The sequence below is a fragment of the Sapajus apella genome, unplaced genomic scaffold (genome assembly GCF_009761245.1).
Source record: "Sapajus apella isolate SASKATOON/1434 unplaced genomic scaffold, GSC_monkey_1.0 scaffold41, whole genome shotgun sequence".
Taxonomy (NCBI): Eukaryota; Metazoa; Chordata; class Mammalia; order Primates; family Cebidae; genus Sapajus; species Sapajus apella.
The window spans coordinates 2,488,699-2,502,369 of record NW_022436981.1 but is presented as its reverse complement, the minus strand read 5'-3'; the positions used below and the strand labels follow the sequence as shown (position 1 = coordinate 2,502,369).

The following is a 13,671-nucleotide window of genomic DNA, read 5'->3' as shown; positions in this document are numbered from 1 at the left end:
AGAGAGAAGAGAGAAGAGAGAAGAGAGAAGAGAGAAGAGAGAAGAGAAGAGAAGAGAAGAGAAGAGAAGAGAAGAGAAGAGAAGAGAGAAGCAAAAGAACAAAAGAAAAAAAAAGGAAGAGAAACTGCCAACCAAAAATACTATATCCAGCAATCCCATATTTCAAAACCAATGGATGATAAGGACTTTCTCAGGCAATCAGAAGCTGACTTTATTACCACTAAACCTGCCTCATAGGAAATGCTAAAAGGAGTTCTTAAGCTGAAGGAAGACAATACTAATTAGTAAATGAAAATATATTAAAGTATAAAACTCACTGGTAAAGCTATATACATTGTCATATCCAAAACATTCTAATACTCTAATGGAAGTGAGTAAATCAATTATATCTCTAATGTAAAGGTTAGAAGGCAAAACTATTAACAAGTAAAGTACAACAATTTGTTAAGGGAATAAAAATTACATAAAAATTTTAAGTATAACATCAGAAACATATGGGAGAAAGGGGTGTAAAGTGTATAGTTTGTGTATGCAATCAAAATTAAGTTATCAACTTAAAATACCCTGTTATATAAACTGTTTTATGTAAGCCTCAAGCTAACCACAAAGCAAAAGTCTATAATAGACACACAAGAGATAAGAAGATAAAATCCAAAGCATACCACTACAGAAAGCCATTAAGCGCCACCTCAACCCCCCCCACACACACAAAGTACAAGCAAGAGAAGAAGAATAGAAAAAAAATCTATAAACAGAAAACAATTTACACTAGTTAAGTCCTCACCTATCAATAATTACTCTGTAAATGGATTACATCCCCAATCAAAAGGCATAGAGTGACTATTAATAAAAAGAACAAGACCTTTTTAATCAATAAAAAGAACAAGACCTGCCAAAGTGCTGAGATTACAGGTGTGAGCCACCATGCCCTAGCCTGGATAAGGGGCCAATACCCAAAATACACCAAAAAAAAAAAAAAAACCTCAAACTGCTCAAAAAAAAACAAAAAAACCCTATTTTTAAAATGGGCAAAGACCTGAATAGACATTTCTCAAAAGAAGACATACAAGTGGTCAACAGATACATGAAAAAAATGCTTAACACCTCTTATCACAGAAACGCAAATCAAAACCACAAAGAGGTATTACCTCACACCTGTTAGACTGGTTATTATTTTTAAAAATGAAAAATAGTATGTGTTGGCAAGGGATGTGGAGAAAAAGGAACCCCTGTTCACTGTTGGTGGTACTGTAAGTTAGAACAGCCATTTTGGAAAACAGTATGGAGGTTCCTCAAAAAACTAAAAACAGAATTATCATTCAATCCGGCCATTCCACTTCTGGGTATACCTATTCAAAGGAATTGAAATCAGTATGTCAAAGTGATGTCCACACTTTCATGTTCATTACACCATTATCCACAACAGCCAAGATAGGGATTTTTAAAATATGGTATACACATACAATGGAATACTATTCAGTCTTTAAAAACAGGAAATCCTGTCATTTGCAACAACAGATGGACATAGAGGACATTCTGCTAACTACAATGAGCCAGGCACAGAAAGCCAAATACTATATGATGTAGCTTGTATGTGGAATCTAAGAATGTTAATCTCATAGAAGTAGGCAGTACAATGGTGGCTACCAGAGGATAGTGGGGTAAGTGGTAGACAGGGAAAGGGGAGATGTTGGTGAAAGGTATAAAGTTTCTGTTAGACAGAAAAAAAAGAGGTTCTGGTGGTCTATTACACAGCATGGTAATCACAGAATAACGTTTATTTCAAAACAGCCAGAAGAAGGAATTTTAGGCCAGGCATGGTGACTCACACATGTAATCCCAACACTTTGGGAGGCTGAGATGGGTGGATCACTTGAAATTAGGAATTCACAACCAGCCTTGCCAAATGGTGAAACTCCATCTCTACTAAAAATATAAAAATTAGCCAGGCAAGGTGGCATGTGCCTGTAGTCCCATCTACTCTGGAGGCTGAGGTGGCAGAATCGCTTGAACCCAGAAGGCAGAGGTTCTAGTGAACCTAGATCACACAACTGCACTCCAGCCTGGGAAACGGAGCAAGCCTCTGTCACAAGGGGAAAAAAAAAATGGATTTTAAATGCTCTCTCCACAAAGAAATGGTACGTATTTGAGGTGATGTTATGTTACGTTAATTATGTTAATTAGCTGATTTAATTATTTCACATCTGTGTATGAAAAAAAATCACATTTTACTCCATAAATATATCCAATTATTATTTGTCAATTAAAATAGAACTTTAAAAAAAATATGGCCAGGTGCAGTGGATCACGCCTGTAATCCCAGCACTTTGGGAGGCCAAGGCAGGTGGATAACCTGAGGTCAGGAGTTCAAGACCAGCCTGGCTAACATGGCAAAACCCCATCTCTACTAAAAATACAAAATTTAGCCAGGTATAGTGGTGCACACCTGTAGTCCCAGCTACTCGGGAGGCTGAGACAGGAGAGTCACTTAAACCCAGGAGGCAGAGGTTGTAGTGAGCCAAGATCAGACCACTGCACTCCAGCCTGAGCAAAAGAGCAAGACTCAGTTTCCAAAAAAAAAGTATTATACATCTTCTGTATTATACATATGATACACTTTTAATAGCTAGAATATACCATAGTTATAATCAAAACATAACTCCCTGAAACTACAAAATGAGTATATTTTTACAATGTTATAATCCTAAATTTGGCATAAAACTCAGAGAGCACAAATATAAACATTACATAAAGCAACAAAATATTTTTTAAATTTTGAAGACTTAAAACATACTATAAAGTCAAGACAATTTCCCTATTGAATATGTATGCTGAGTATAGGCAGGCTGCCTTCTCTGATTATTCTAAAATTATAGGAAAATAATTTTAAAATGTATAAACTCAAAAACAGGAGAGGGACAATTAACAGAAGATTTAAACAAAACTCTGGATACAGCAGGGGCAATAAACTGATACAGTAGGGCAGACAAAGTCTGAGCTTAGAGAGTCAAACAAGAGGCAGAGCAGATATGAAATGCAGAATTCCATTGGCATCATATTGTATTTATGTATATATTCTAACACCAGTGGTTCCCAACCTTTTTGGCACCACAGACTGGTTTCATGGAAGACCATTTTTCCAAGGACCAGGGTGGGGAGTAGGGGTGGTTTTCAGATGATTCAAGTGCATTACATTTATTGTGCACCTTATTTCTACTATTATTACAATGTAATACATAATAATTATATAGCCTGCCATAATGCAGAATCAGTGGGAACCCTGAGCTTTTTTTCCTGCAACTAGACAGTCCCATCTGGGGGTGAAGCGAGACAGTGACAGATCATCAGGCATTAGATTCTCATAAGGGGCATGCAACCTAGATCCCTCACCTATGCAGTTTGCAACAGGGTTCATGCTCCTATGAGAATCTAATGCCACTGCTAATCTGACAGGAGGTGGAGCTCAGGCAGCAGTACAAGTGATGGGGAGTACTGCAAATACAGACGAAGCTTCACTGGCCTGCCTGTGCCTCACTTCCTCCTGTGCAGCCTGATTCCTAACAGGTCACAGACTGGTACCTGTCCACGGCTGGGGATTGGGGATCCTGTCCTACATCCCCATGATATAATCACTTCACATTTTAAAGTGATCTGCAAATGCTTGTGCAACATAACAACACTTACACTTGTGAGGTCAAAGCCTTAGGAATAATTAGTAAATCTGTATTAATTTTCTTTATGTCTGTCTATTCCCTGCTTCCTCCCTTCTCCCCCACACCTTTTCCTGTCTCTCTCTCCATTCTTCTCTCTCAAACTAATTCCATCAAGTGATTCCATAAGTAGCTAAAAGTAGGTAGTTTCAGAATAATGTGTACCCAAATGATACTCTATAATTCAAAATAATGTAACTAAGAACAACCTGTAAAGAGAGAGAGAGAGACAGGGAGACACACAGACAGAGAGAGAGAGAGAGAGAGAGAGAGAGAGAGAGAGAGCGCACTATGTAAATACTTCTTTCTAAGATAGTAGTACTAGTTCATATCTATCCATCTCCAGCTCAGTTTATTACAAGTCAGAGTCAGATAAGCCCACGGAAGGTGGAGGCAGGGGAGTAACACTGCATGCATGTGCCTTACAAACATGAGATAGATCTAAAATTAATTTAAATGAAGCTCCTTTAAAACCATGCATTTCTTCAGATTTTTATAAAAGTTTTTATTCCTTTGCAATTTACTTGAATAAATTCATGAAAACTGTTGATGTCCTTTATAAATGAACCTCTGATAAACCAAGTTCCATGGCAATGATTATATGTCTCCTAAAAGAGTCAGGATATACTGGTTAAGGGCAGGCAGCACAGTATGGTGGGTAAGAGTGAGTCACTCTTACAACCCAGCACTGCTGCCCCGCTGTTTTGACCTGATGAAAGTTATTTAACCTGTGTGTCTCCATTTCTTTATCAGTAAAATGGCAGTCACTGCTACAAGTTGTTATGAAGCTTAAATAAGGTGACAGATGCAAAAAGCCTCAGCTGCCCAGCGCCTGGCACAGAATAAGCAGACAACAAATGTCAGGTCTGATTACTATTATTTTCCAGATATTAAGAGTTCAAACATTTTGCTCTTTTCCCTAATAACTAAGGGAGTAAAAGAATGAGGCTTTAAAAGTTTCGTTAAAATTCCATCTTCAATAAAAGTCTAGGTGGACCCTTTTCTGGAAATACAACAAGGAAAACCAGCTGGTCCTTTTTTAAGTGAGGAGTTCACCCCTGGTGGGCCATGAGACCAAATAACACACACTGGACCTCTGTCCTATAGTGTAAAAATAGTATCAGAACATGGACTTGTGGTGCTTCCCAACTCTATGGGAAGATTTTCTAGCCCTGAAGTTCAAATGACATGAAGGAAGTATCTAAGTATTTGATCCAGCAGTTCCACTCCTAGTATTTCCCAAGAGAAATGAAAACATGTCCACATGAAAGCCTGTACACAAATGTTTATAGCAACATTATTCATAATAGGTAAAATGTAGAAGCAACCCAAATATCCACCAACTGATACATGGATAAACAAAATGTGGTATTATCCACACAATGGAACAGTACTCAGTCATAAAAAGAAATACTAATATATGCTACCACATGGATGACGTCTGAAAACATGTTAAATGAAAGAAGCCCATCACAAAAGACAACATATTATATGATACCACTTATGTGAAATGTCCAAAATAGGCAAATCTATAGATACAAAAAGTAGATTAATTGTTGCCTAGGGGTAGGCAGGCTGCGGGAAATGGGGAGTGACTGCTGATACAGAATCTCTTTCCGAGGTTATCAGTGTTCTAATAATGGCTGCACAACTATGTGAGTTTACTAAAAGCCACTGAACCATACACTTTAAATGGTCTGAACTTTATGGTATGTAATTTATATCTCAGTAAGGCTATTAAAAAATAAGGTCTACTGCCGGGCACAGAGACTCACACCTGTAATCCCAGCACTTTGGGAGACCAAGGCGGGCAGATCACAAGGTCAAGAGATCGAGACCATCCTGGCCAAAATAGTGAAACCCTGCCTCTACTAAAAATACAAAAATTAACTGGACATGGTGGTGTGCACTTGTAGTCCCAGCTACTCAGGAGGCTAAGGCAGGAGAATCGCTTGAACCCAGGAGGCAGAGGTTGCAGTGAGCTGAGATCGCACCATTGCACTCCAGACTGGCAAAAAAAAAAAAAAAAAAAAAAAATGTAGACTAGTAGTAGAAACATTACCTCCACAGGAGAAAATAAAATATCTCGATGTTCAATTCTTCTGGATACAAAATGCAAAAATTTTCCCCCAGAAATCAAGAGAGTACCTTCTAAGTTCTAGAAAGGTGGTAGCAGGATGGGATTAAAAAAAAAAAAAAAAAAAAAAAAAAAAGAAAAAACTTCCACCACATAAATTTTACAACACCATCAGAGAGAAAACAATAATTTGTACACACTCACTTCCACTTCAAATATTTCTGGAGTATGTCTTTTTAAGCCAGTGGTTTTCAACCACAACTCAACTTCAGAACTACCAGTGGAGTTTTTAAAATCTACCAGCACCAGTGCCCTAACCTCAGAGACTCTGATTTAAATGGACTCAGATTTTTGTGTTCTTAAAAGCTCCCATATGATTCTAACAGGCAATTAGGATGACAAACTCTGGTTTAGCCAGAGTCATTACAGAGCTAGGTATCAGTTGTTTCCTCAACTATATCTACCAAAAAAGTCATTATTTCCAATAAGCTATGAACAACTAAATCCATCAAATTATATTCAAGTTCCTTATTCTATAATTTAGCATGTTCAGCCAGGCAACAGTGGCTCACACCTGTGATTCTTGCACTCTGGGAGACCAAGGCAGGTGGATCACTTGAGCCCAAGCGTTTGAGAGCAACCTGGACAACACAGTGAAACACCACCTCTCAAAAAATACTAAAATTAGCCAGACATAGTGGTGCATGCTTGTGGTTCCAGCAACTTGGAAGGCTGAGGCAGGAATCACCCAAGCCTGGGAGGTTAGAGGCAGCAGTGAGCCATGATCGGGCCACTACACTCCAGCCTGGTCAACAGAGCAAGACCCTGTCTCCAAAAAAGAAAAACAATTCAGCATGTTCTAAGAATACCCATATTACCTACTCCAATCACATCTGGATTCAAACATACATTCCAAAACCCTTAAAAGCAAACAATGTCAAATACATACAATGCTTTTTAAATATTAGTTTTTCATTGGTTAAGATAACTCAATTAGGTATACACTGTGCTCCAGGGATAGTCCATTTCCAAATTGGTGTAACGGCATAATACCTATACTCAGAAACTGCTTAATTAGTCATCAAGGTACATTTAGTATTATCAGTACCCTGTATCTTAGAATTACCTCACCTCATCCAATGGAGTTATTATTCTCAAACCATCAGATTTTAAAACTTCAAAGTTGTTAGCTTTCATTTAATGTCAACAATTTTATTTCATTTAGCTCAAGCTTTATAAGTCTTCTGGCTCAAATACTGTGTTAAGGTTCCAATCAAATATAGACATAAGTTGTACAAAAATTAACTTAAGCACAGGAAAAAATTAATTTAGCCAAATAACTGTGTAGTCACTAAACATATAAAGAAGAAATGGAATATAGCTTTTAATATCCACGTTAAGCTCAGTTATCTTACACCTGTCATTTGAGTACTAAAACACAAAGGAAGGTATCTGCATGCTTTGTAAAATGCTCAACCTATGACTGCTCAACATGTTTTAAGAGGAAAAATCCTAACCTACAGTTTCTGCTTTTTCAAGCCAATAAACCTCAAGTATGAAATGTACCTGCATACAGGGACAGGACTACTTTAAATCAGCCCAGCTCCTCCCAACACCCACCCACACACACACACAGAAACAACATTGAAGTGCAAGACAGTATAAAACTTTATATCCTAAAATTCAAAGAAAAAGGGAAAATCAGACTCAGATTTAACCAGATTCACACTTCTAAATTTTTTAAAACAAGCACTAGCAACTGCCCTGATGGACACCTTACTGGCACAAAATTTCTTAAATAAAATGAAGTTCACTATCACTAATAGGAACTTAAAGTAGACTGACACTTGATACAATTAAAGCTGACTTGATCAAATATGAAAGGGTAAACTTCAATTCAAAACAGGAAATTAACAAGAATATATCCACATACAAATGGGTAGGAAGACCAAGCTGAGATATTTCATGCATCGTAATTCTATTTCATAATACGGTATCTAAAATTTCCTTCAAAATAGTAGAGGAAGGCAGGATGATGGGGAAACAAGAGTGGCTATGACTGATGGCTGTCATAGCTGAATGTGAATACATGAAGATTCATTACACCAGTATATTTTGGGGTATGTTTGAAAATTCTTGTAATTAAAAATTTTTTTAAGTCAAATTGAATACTCTATCTACTCTAAAGGCTACTTTCTCAAGACCATACACCACAAACCATGAAACATTAATGTAATGAAATATAATGGAGACCTTAAAATTTATAAGTATGTCAACTATTTCAACACACCAAAATGTACACATAAAATGTGAGATTAAAATCCACAATTATGTAAAATCTATTTACACTAACTAAAATCTGAGTTTTAAGCCTCACTCAGTACAGCAATCTCTCCTAAAATCAGCCCATGTCTCAAATTTCACACATTCCTCAAAATTTAGACTATAAAAAATATAACAAATTTACTGTTGTTTAAAGTGAGGTTAGTTCCTAATACCTCATAGTATCGAACCAAGTATAATCCAATTTAGGTAACTCTAAGAGTGATACAGACCTGAAGAGACATGGGAGGAGAATTCCCATTTACTAAAACCTGCTATCTGCTAATCACATAGTATCTCATTTAATCTTACATTACCTCAAATGCACACTTCCAACAAATAAAGCTATTACTCGTCCAATTTTTACAGATAGGAAAACTTAAGACCCAGAGAGGTTAAGTAGCGCTCAACTGCTGGTGTCATCACTGAGTGGCTTTGCGGCTTGCCCTAGGCCACAGCCACCAGGGGATGATGCCATGCAGTTGTGCCCTACTTGAAAGTCCAATACACTGGCCACACCACTGCTAGCAAACTGAAAGTCTTCCTTGGCTCAGCGCCTGAAATGCAAACATGCCTGAAAAAATTTAAGCTGTGGAACTGAATGGCTTAAATGTCACCAGACAGCTCCCTGAAAAATAAATTATTCTAGACACATGTAAACAAGAAATAAGACCTTAATTAGCGATTCTGCCCATCATTCTTTCCCTGACTTAGATTTTCACCCTATAGGTACCCACATATAAGAATTTTGACACCTGAGAAAAGCTTTTACCTTCCCCAGTTTGTATTTTAAAATTCTAAATTCTTTTATTAATAAGCTATAAAACTATAAGAAAATAAACATCTCTCAAAAAATTTACAGGAAAAATAGGTTCCATTTACCACCTTTTTAGAAGTAGGGTGGAACATAACTAGTGTTTAATCATATTTACAACTATTGAAGGAAAAATGTAGAATATGATGATCCCATTTAGTTTTAAACACCTTCATCCACACATTAAAAAAAAAAAGATATATGGGAGAATGTGGGGGTGTTTGTGCATATATACACTACAATGTTTAAGGTGATTATGTCTGGATAGTAGGTTCCTTTTCTTCATGTTTTCTATTTCTTTTTAAACTTCTACAAAGCACAGCTATTATTTATAGAAAGACGCCTAGAAATGTTATTTTTTTAAATGCATAGAAGAGAAACTGTCTAAAAAAGACTGGCTAGAAACCAATGGAAAACTGATGGTCCCCAGGAGATGAATCAGTGGAACCATAAGTGTTTCCTTGGGTCATTACAAAAGGGAGCTGTATGGGACTTATAAAAGTGTAATTGTTACTTTCAAGCTCACTAAGTTTGTTAAGGTTACTAAGCTTAAGTAATTCCAAAATAAACACATTATCCTTGGGTCTCCAATACTGTCTTAAGTTAAAGTCTGTTACAGTAAGGTTCAGAAACATTAAGAACACCCCTCACTGAAACTCTTACTTGGGGGCCCAGAACATAACCTTATACCAGTGGAAAAACAGGTTTAAGGATACCCAAAATAAATATGCAGTCAATGGGAGCTCCACTTCCCAGTCCATCATTCAGCAATATGATCCCACAATAGTAAAGATGTGGCTCAATCACCAAAACGTTTGCAAACAACAGTAGTCCACAAGTGATTCTCCTTTAATCTCTATACCACTTACCAGCATTTTTTTTTTTTTTTTTAAATCAGCGAACCTTCTCTATACTGATGAGATGCAGGTCCAAGAAAGTAATTATTGTTTGCAGCTATGAGTTAGCAACCATCAGACTGCATCCCTGAAAAGCATGCTAACCAGGAAGGTAAAACCTTACTAAAAACCTTTCCAAGGACAGTAATACACGAACAACGCAATGCAAGAACACTTTACATCTGCATACACTGGGAAGTGAAACACGTAAACTGGATAAAACACATTTAATTCATGTTGAGGCATAACAGAAGCATCCTGGTTATATCAGGATGTCTGGTCCAGCTCATAGAGTTCTCACCAGAGACCACTACGAAATCTGTCAGTGCCTGTATGGATCATGGCAGAGAACAGAATTTGGGAAAGAGAGTATTCCAGAGTACTATGAACTCTTCTCCTGTACCACAAGTCACTTAACCCACCCCTACAAAAGACAACATAAGGATAAACCTGCTGATATCTGACAACATATAGCCCTCTACCCAGAACTGTCCACTAACTAAATCCTTGCCCAAAGTTTTCCCTCTTTAAAGTATTAAGGACATTTTTTCCTGTGTAAAAACATCTGACTTCATAATGAAAATCACTGGGAAAATGAGATCTACTGTGCAGCCAATTTTGCAGAAATATAACCTTCAGACGAGTCAGAGGGTCCTCCTAAGAGTTATACAAATACACTGAGGAAGATTTTAAGTGTGTTATCTGTGTTCTTTAAGTTACTTTACTTCTAAGAATTCAATGTTATATAATATTTACAGTTGACTATGCCAGTAAATTACAGAGAGTAGTAGTATTCCTTCTGGACCTACTTTCTATCTCTAAGGAAAGCCTTTCCATTTTTATAACTAACATGACAAAATCTACTTTTCAGCCAAACTTCCTCAACCAGCAGTTTAGATACTATTTCAAATACTATTAAATTTAACGGCAGGCCTAAATTCAGACTTCTCATTTCACTTTTGCACCTAACGGAAATTACTTCACTCAAAATAATTACGTCTTCAGATGATTTCCTATTTCCACTTAAAGTAGAAACAAATTAGAACACTTCAAATTCTATTTGCACTTCCCAAATACAGTAATGACTCATTTATCTGGCATCATCAGAAAATGAGGTTCTCCACATGAAGCATTTTCCAGGTAACAGAAGCACACAAACACAGAGAATTTGTCTGCCTTGTTCCTTGCTGTTACCCCCAGGACCTAGAACAGTGTCCAGTACATGGTAGATGGGCTGTAATAATTACTGAATGTATAAATAAAAGTACTAAAACTATTTTATTTTTAACCATTCATGAAATTTTTTCCTATACTGAATTACAGCCATCCCTCCTTTTTTAAAAAAACATGACACTTTTTGAAAAGAAATAAAGCTTTTCTTATTAATTTGGGACACCACTATAAATAGCAATCACTTTACTCCCCTACAATGTATCTTAGTCCCCTTAAGTCTATTAAAATACACTGGGCTTTTTGCCACCATGTAAAAATGGCCTCAGCATGAAACTTTTCCTTTCCTTGTATTAACTGTCATTGCTATGTTTGCTCTTGCTGTCTTATTTTACACACACAAGTCTGGCAAGTTTCTAAACTTAATTCTGCCTCCAAAGCAGAATAAAATACACAGACTTGGTTACCATTCAGAAGTCTTTTCCACTTATTTCTGACCTGTAGCTCCCTTCTAATTCTATTTATTTAACAAACTCCTTGCACACATACATCCTCTACCACATTCTACATAAAATTTGAGATGGTACTATTAGTTTTAAATGAGTATCTTAAGGATTTTCATTTAAGTGCTAAGTTTCAAATATTAATCATGAGCAATGGCTCAAAGACTACCTCCAATATAAACCCCAGGGCATTTTTTTAAAATCCATTCAGGAGACACCAGCCAAGACAAAGCTGGATTTCATCTTGCTTGATAGGCAGTGATAGGGCCATAATTTAGATTCATGATTCCAAAGTTCATGGCAGCAAAAATCAAATACACTGGCAGCCATGGCATAGAGTGCTTGCAGAGAAGGGCTTATCTCCTGAACCTAAGAGTGGAAAGGATAATTTAAGTATAGCATTTAGTTTATACAATATAACTGAAGTTCCTTCCCCACAACAAACTTTGAATAATGTTTATATTTTAGCAATCAACTGAAATGAAAGAATTACCACAATTGAAATAAAATATTTATGTATTTCAAACCAGTAGAACTGTGTCTTCAAAAACTAAAACAAGCTAAAAGAAACCTAGTTCTGAATTAGGGATGAACATAAATAAAATGGGGGGTTTGTTTATTCAGCAGTTTAAGTTGCTTTTCTTTTTTTTTAAGATTTCATGAACTTTCATTTGAAGTAAGCATAGTTTACTAAATTAAAGGACTTGATTAACTATTCTTTAAAGGTAACTAGCTGGGTAAACAATAAAGTAAGTTATCCAAAAGTCAAGAAAAGAAAAATGACTTCAGACTGCTTTATGAATATTCTCCAAAATCACCAATCCTTCAACAAAAATAGTTCAACGGAAGATTTCAGTTCCTGGTACTGAACTGAACAAAGAGAACCACATGTTTTTAATGGTTGCTCATAAACGACCCAAATAAATCTCCAAAAGAACAGCAGTCGTTCTTTCCGTGTTTTTCCCTTTAAAATTCATAAGACCAATTCAACACAGAAATAAAAATTACTGTACTTTACGGCACCACTCACTGTGTGACACATTTATTTGCTGTCACGAAAGTCAGTGCCTCAACAAAGTAAATGAGATTCAGGGAGAAAAAAATTTTCTACCATTTTAAAAAGCACGAAATGTTCTTGCCATTTGCGGCAAAAAGAGTTTACCCACCTCAAACGAGAAGATTTTCATACTAAGTAAGAAATCTAAGTATTTATATATAAATGATACAAAGAAGCTTTCCAAACAGCTTTTCAATCGACGATGCTGACCTCAGTTCACAATTACACTGCTAACTACAATTTATAAGAAATGAAGCCTACACAATAAAAAAATGTAACTTACAATTTAACCACTGATGTTCTATTTTCCCTGGCTTTAACACTGAATCACAACACAGAGCAATAGCACACCCTGCTGGAAGTTGGTAATACAAATAATTGGCAGCACTGAACTGCTAAGATTTTACCCAAGAACCAGTAATTTCTCACTAACTGGGGAAAAAAGAGGTTCACAGAGATTAAACATCAGCTGCGATCTTAAAGGTTAAATTAAGACTCAGAATAACTCAAATCAAAAGATACTGCTTTTTCCTGCTCATTCCCCACCCCCCCCACTCCCCCGAACAACCCTCCCACCCTGCCTCATTTCCCCAGCCCCACACAGCCCCAACCACCCCAAGTGATTTTACTATTTCTGGCTTTAACCCTAAATAAAAATATTTTCAGATGTGCTTTTTGTAAAAGGAAACTGATAATGACATAAAAAAGGAAACCAAGGCCATCTTCTGCATATGACTGCCTGAAGTGCCCCTTCTCTCCCATCCCACCTTGGCCTTATAAACACCCCTAAGGATTAACATTAAGAATGCACAAGGCATGGCCAGAAGTGGTGGCTCATGCCTATAATCCCAGCACTTTGGGAGGCCAAGGTGGGCGGATCACAAGGTCAAGAGATTGAGGCCATCCTGGCCAAAATGGTGAAATCCCGTCTCTACTAAAAATACAAAAATTAACTGGACATGGTGGTGTGCACTTGTAGTCCCAGCTACTTGGGAGGCTGAGGCAGGCAGGAGAATTGCTTGAACCCGGGAGGCAGAGGTTGCAGTGAGCCGAGATCACACCACTGCACTCCAGCCTGGCAACAGAGCAAAGACTCCGTCTCAAAAAAAAAAAAAAAAAAAA

The 13,671-nt window shown here is 36.9% G+C and overlaps 1 protein-coding gene across 1 annotated transcript in view; it reads right to left on the bottom strand.

The window, feature by feature from the left end:
• The window catches only part of CDC5L (cell division cycle 5 like), a 59,913-nt gene that overhangs the window by 4,349 nt on the left and 41,893 nt on the right, over nucleotides 1-13,671 (bottom strand). The window lies entirely within an intron of this gene.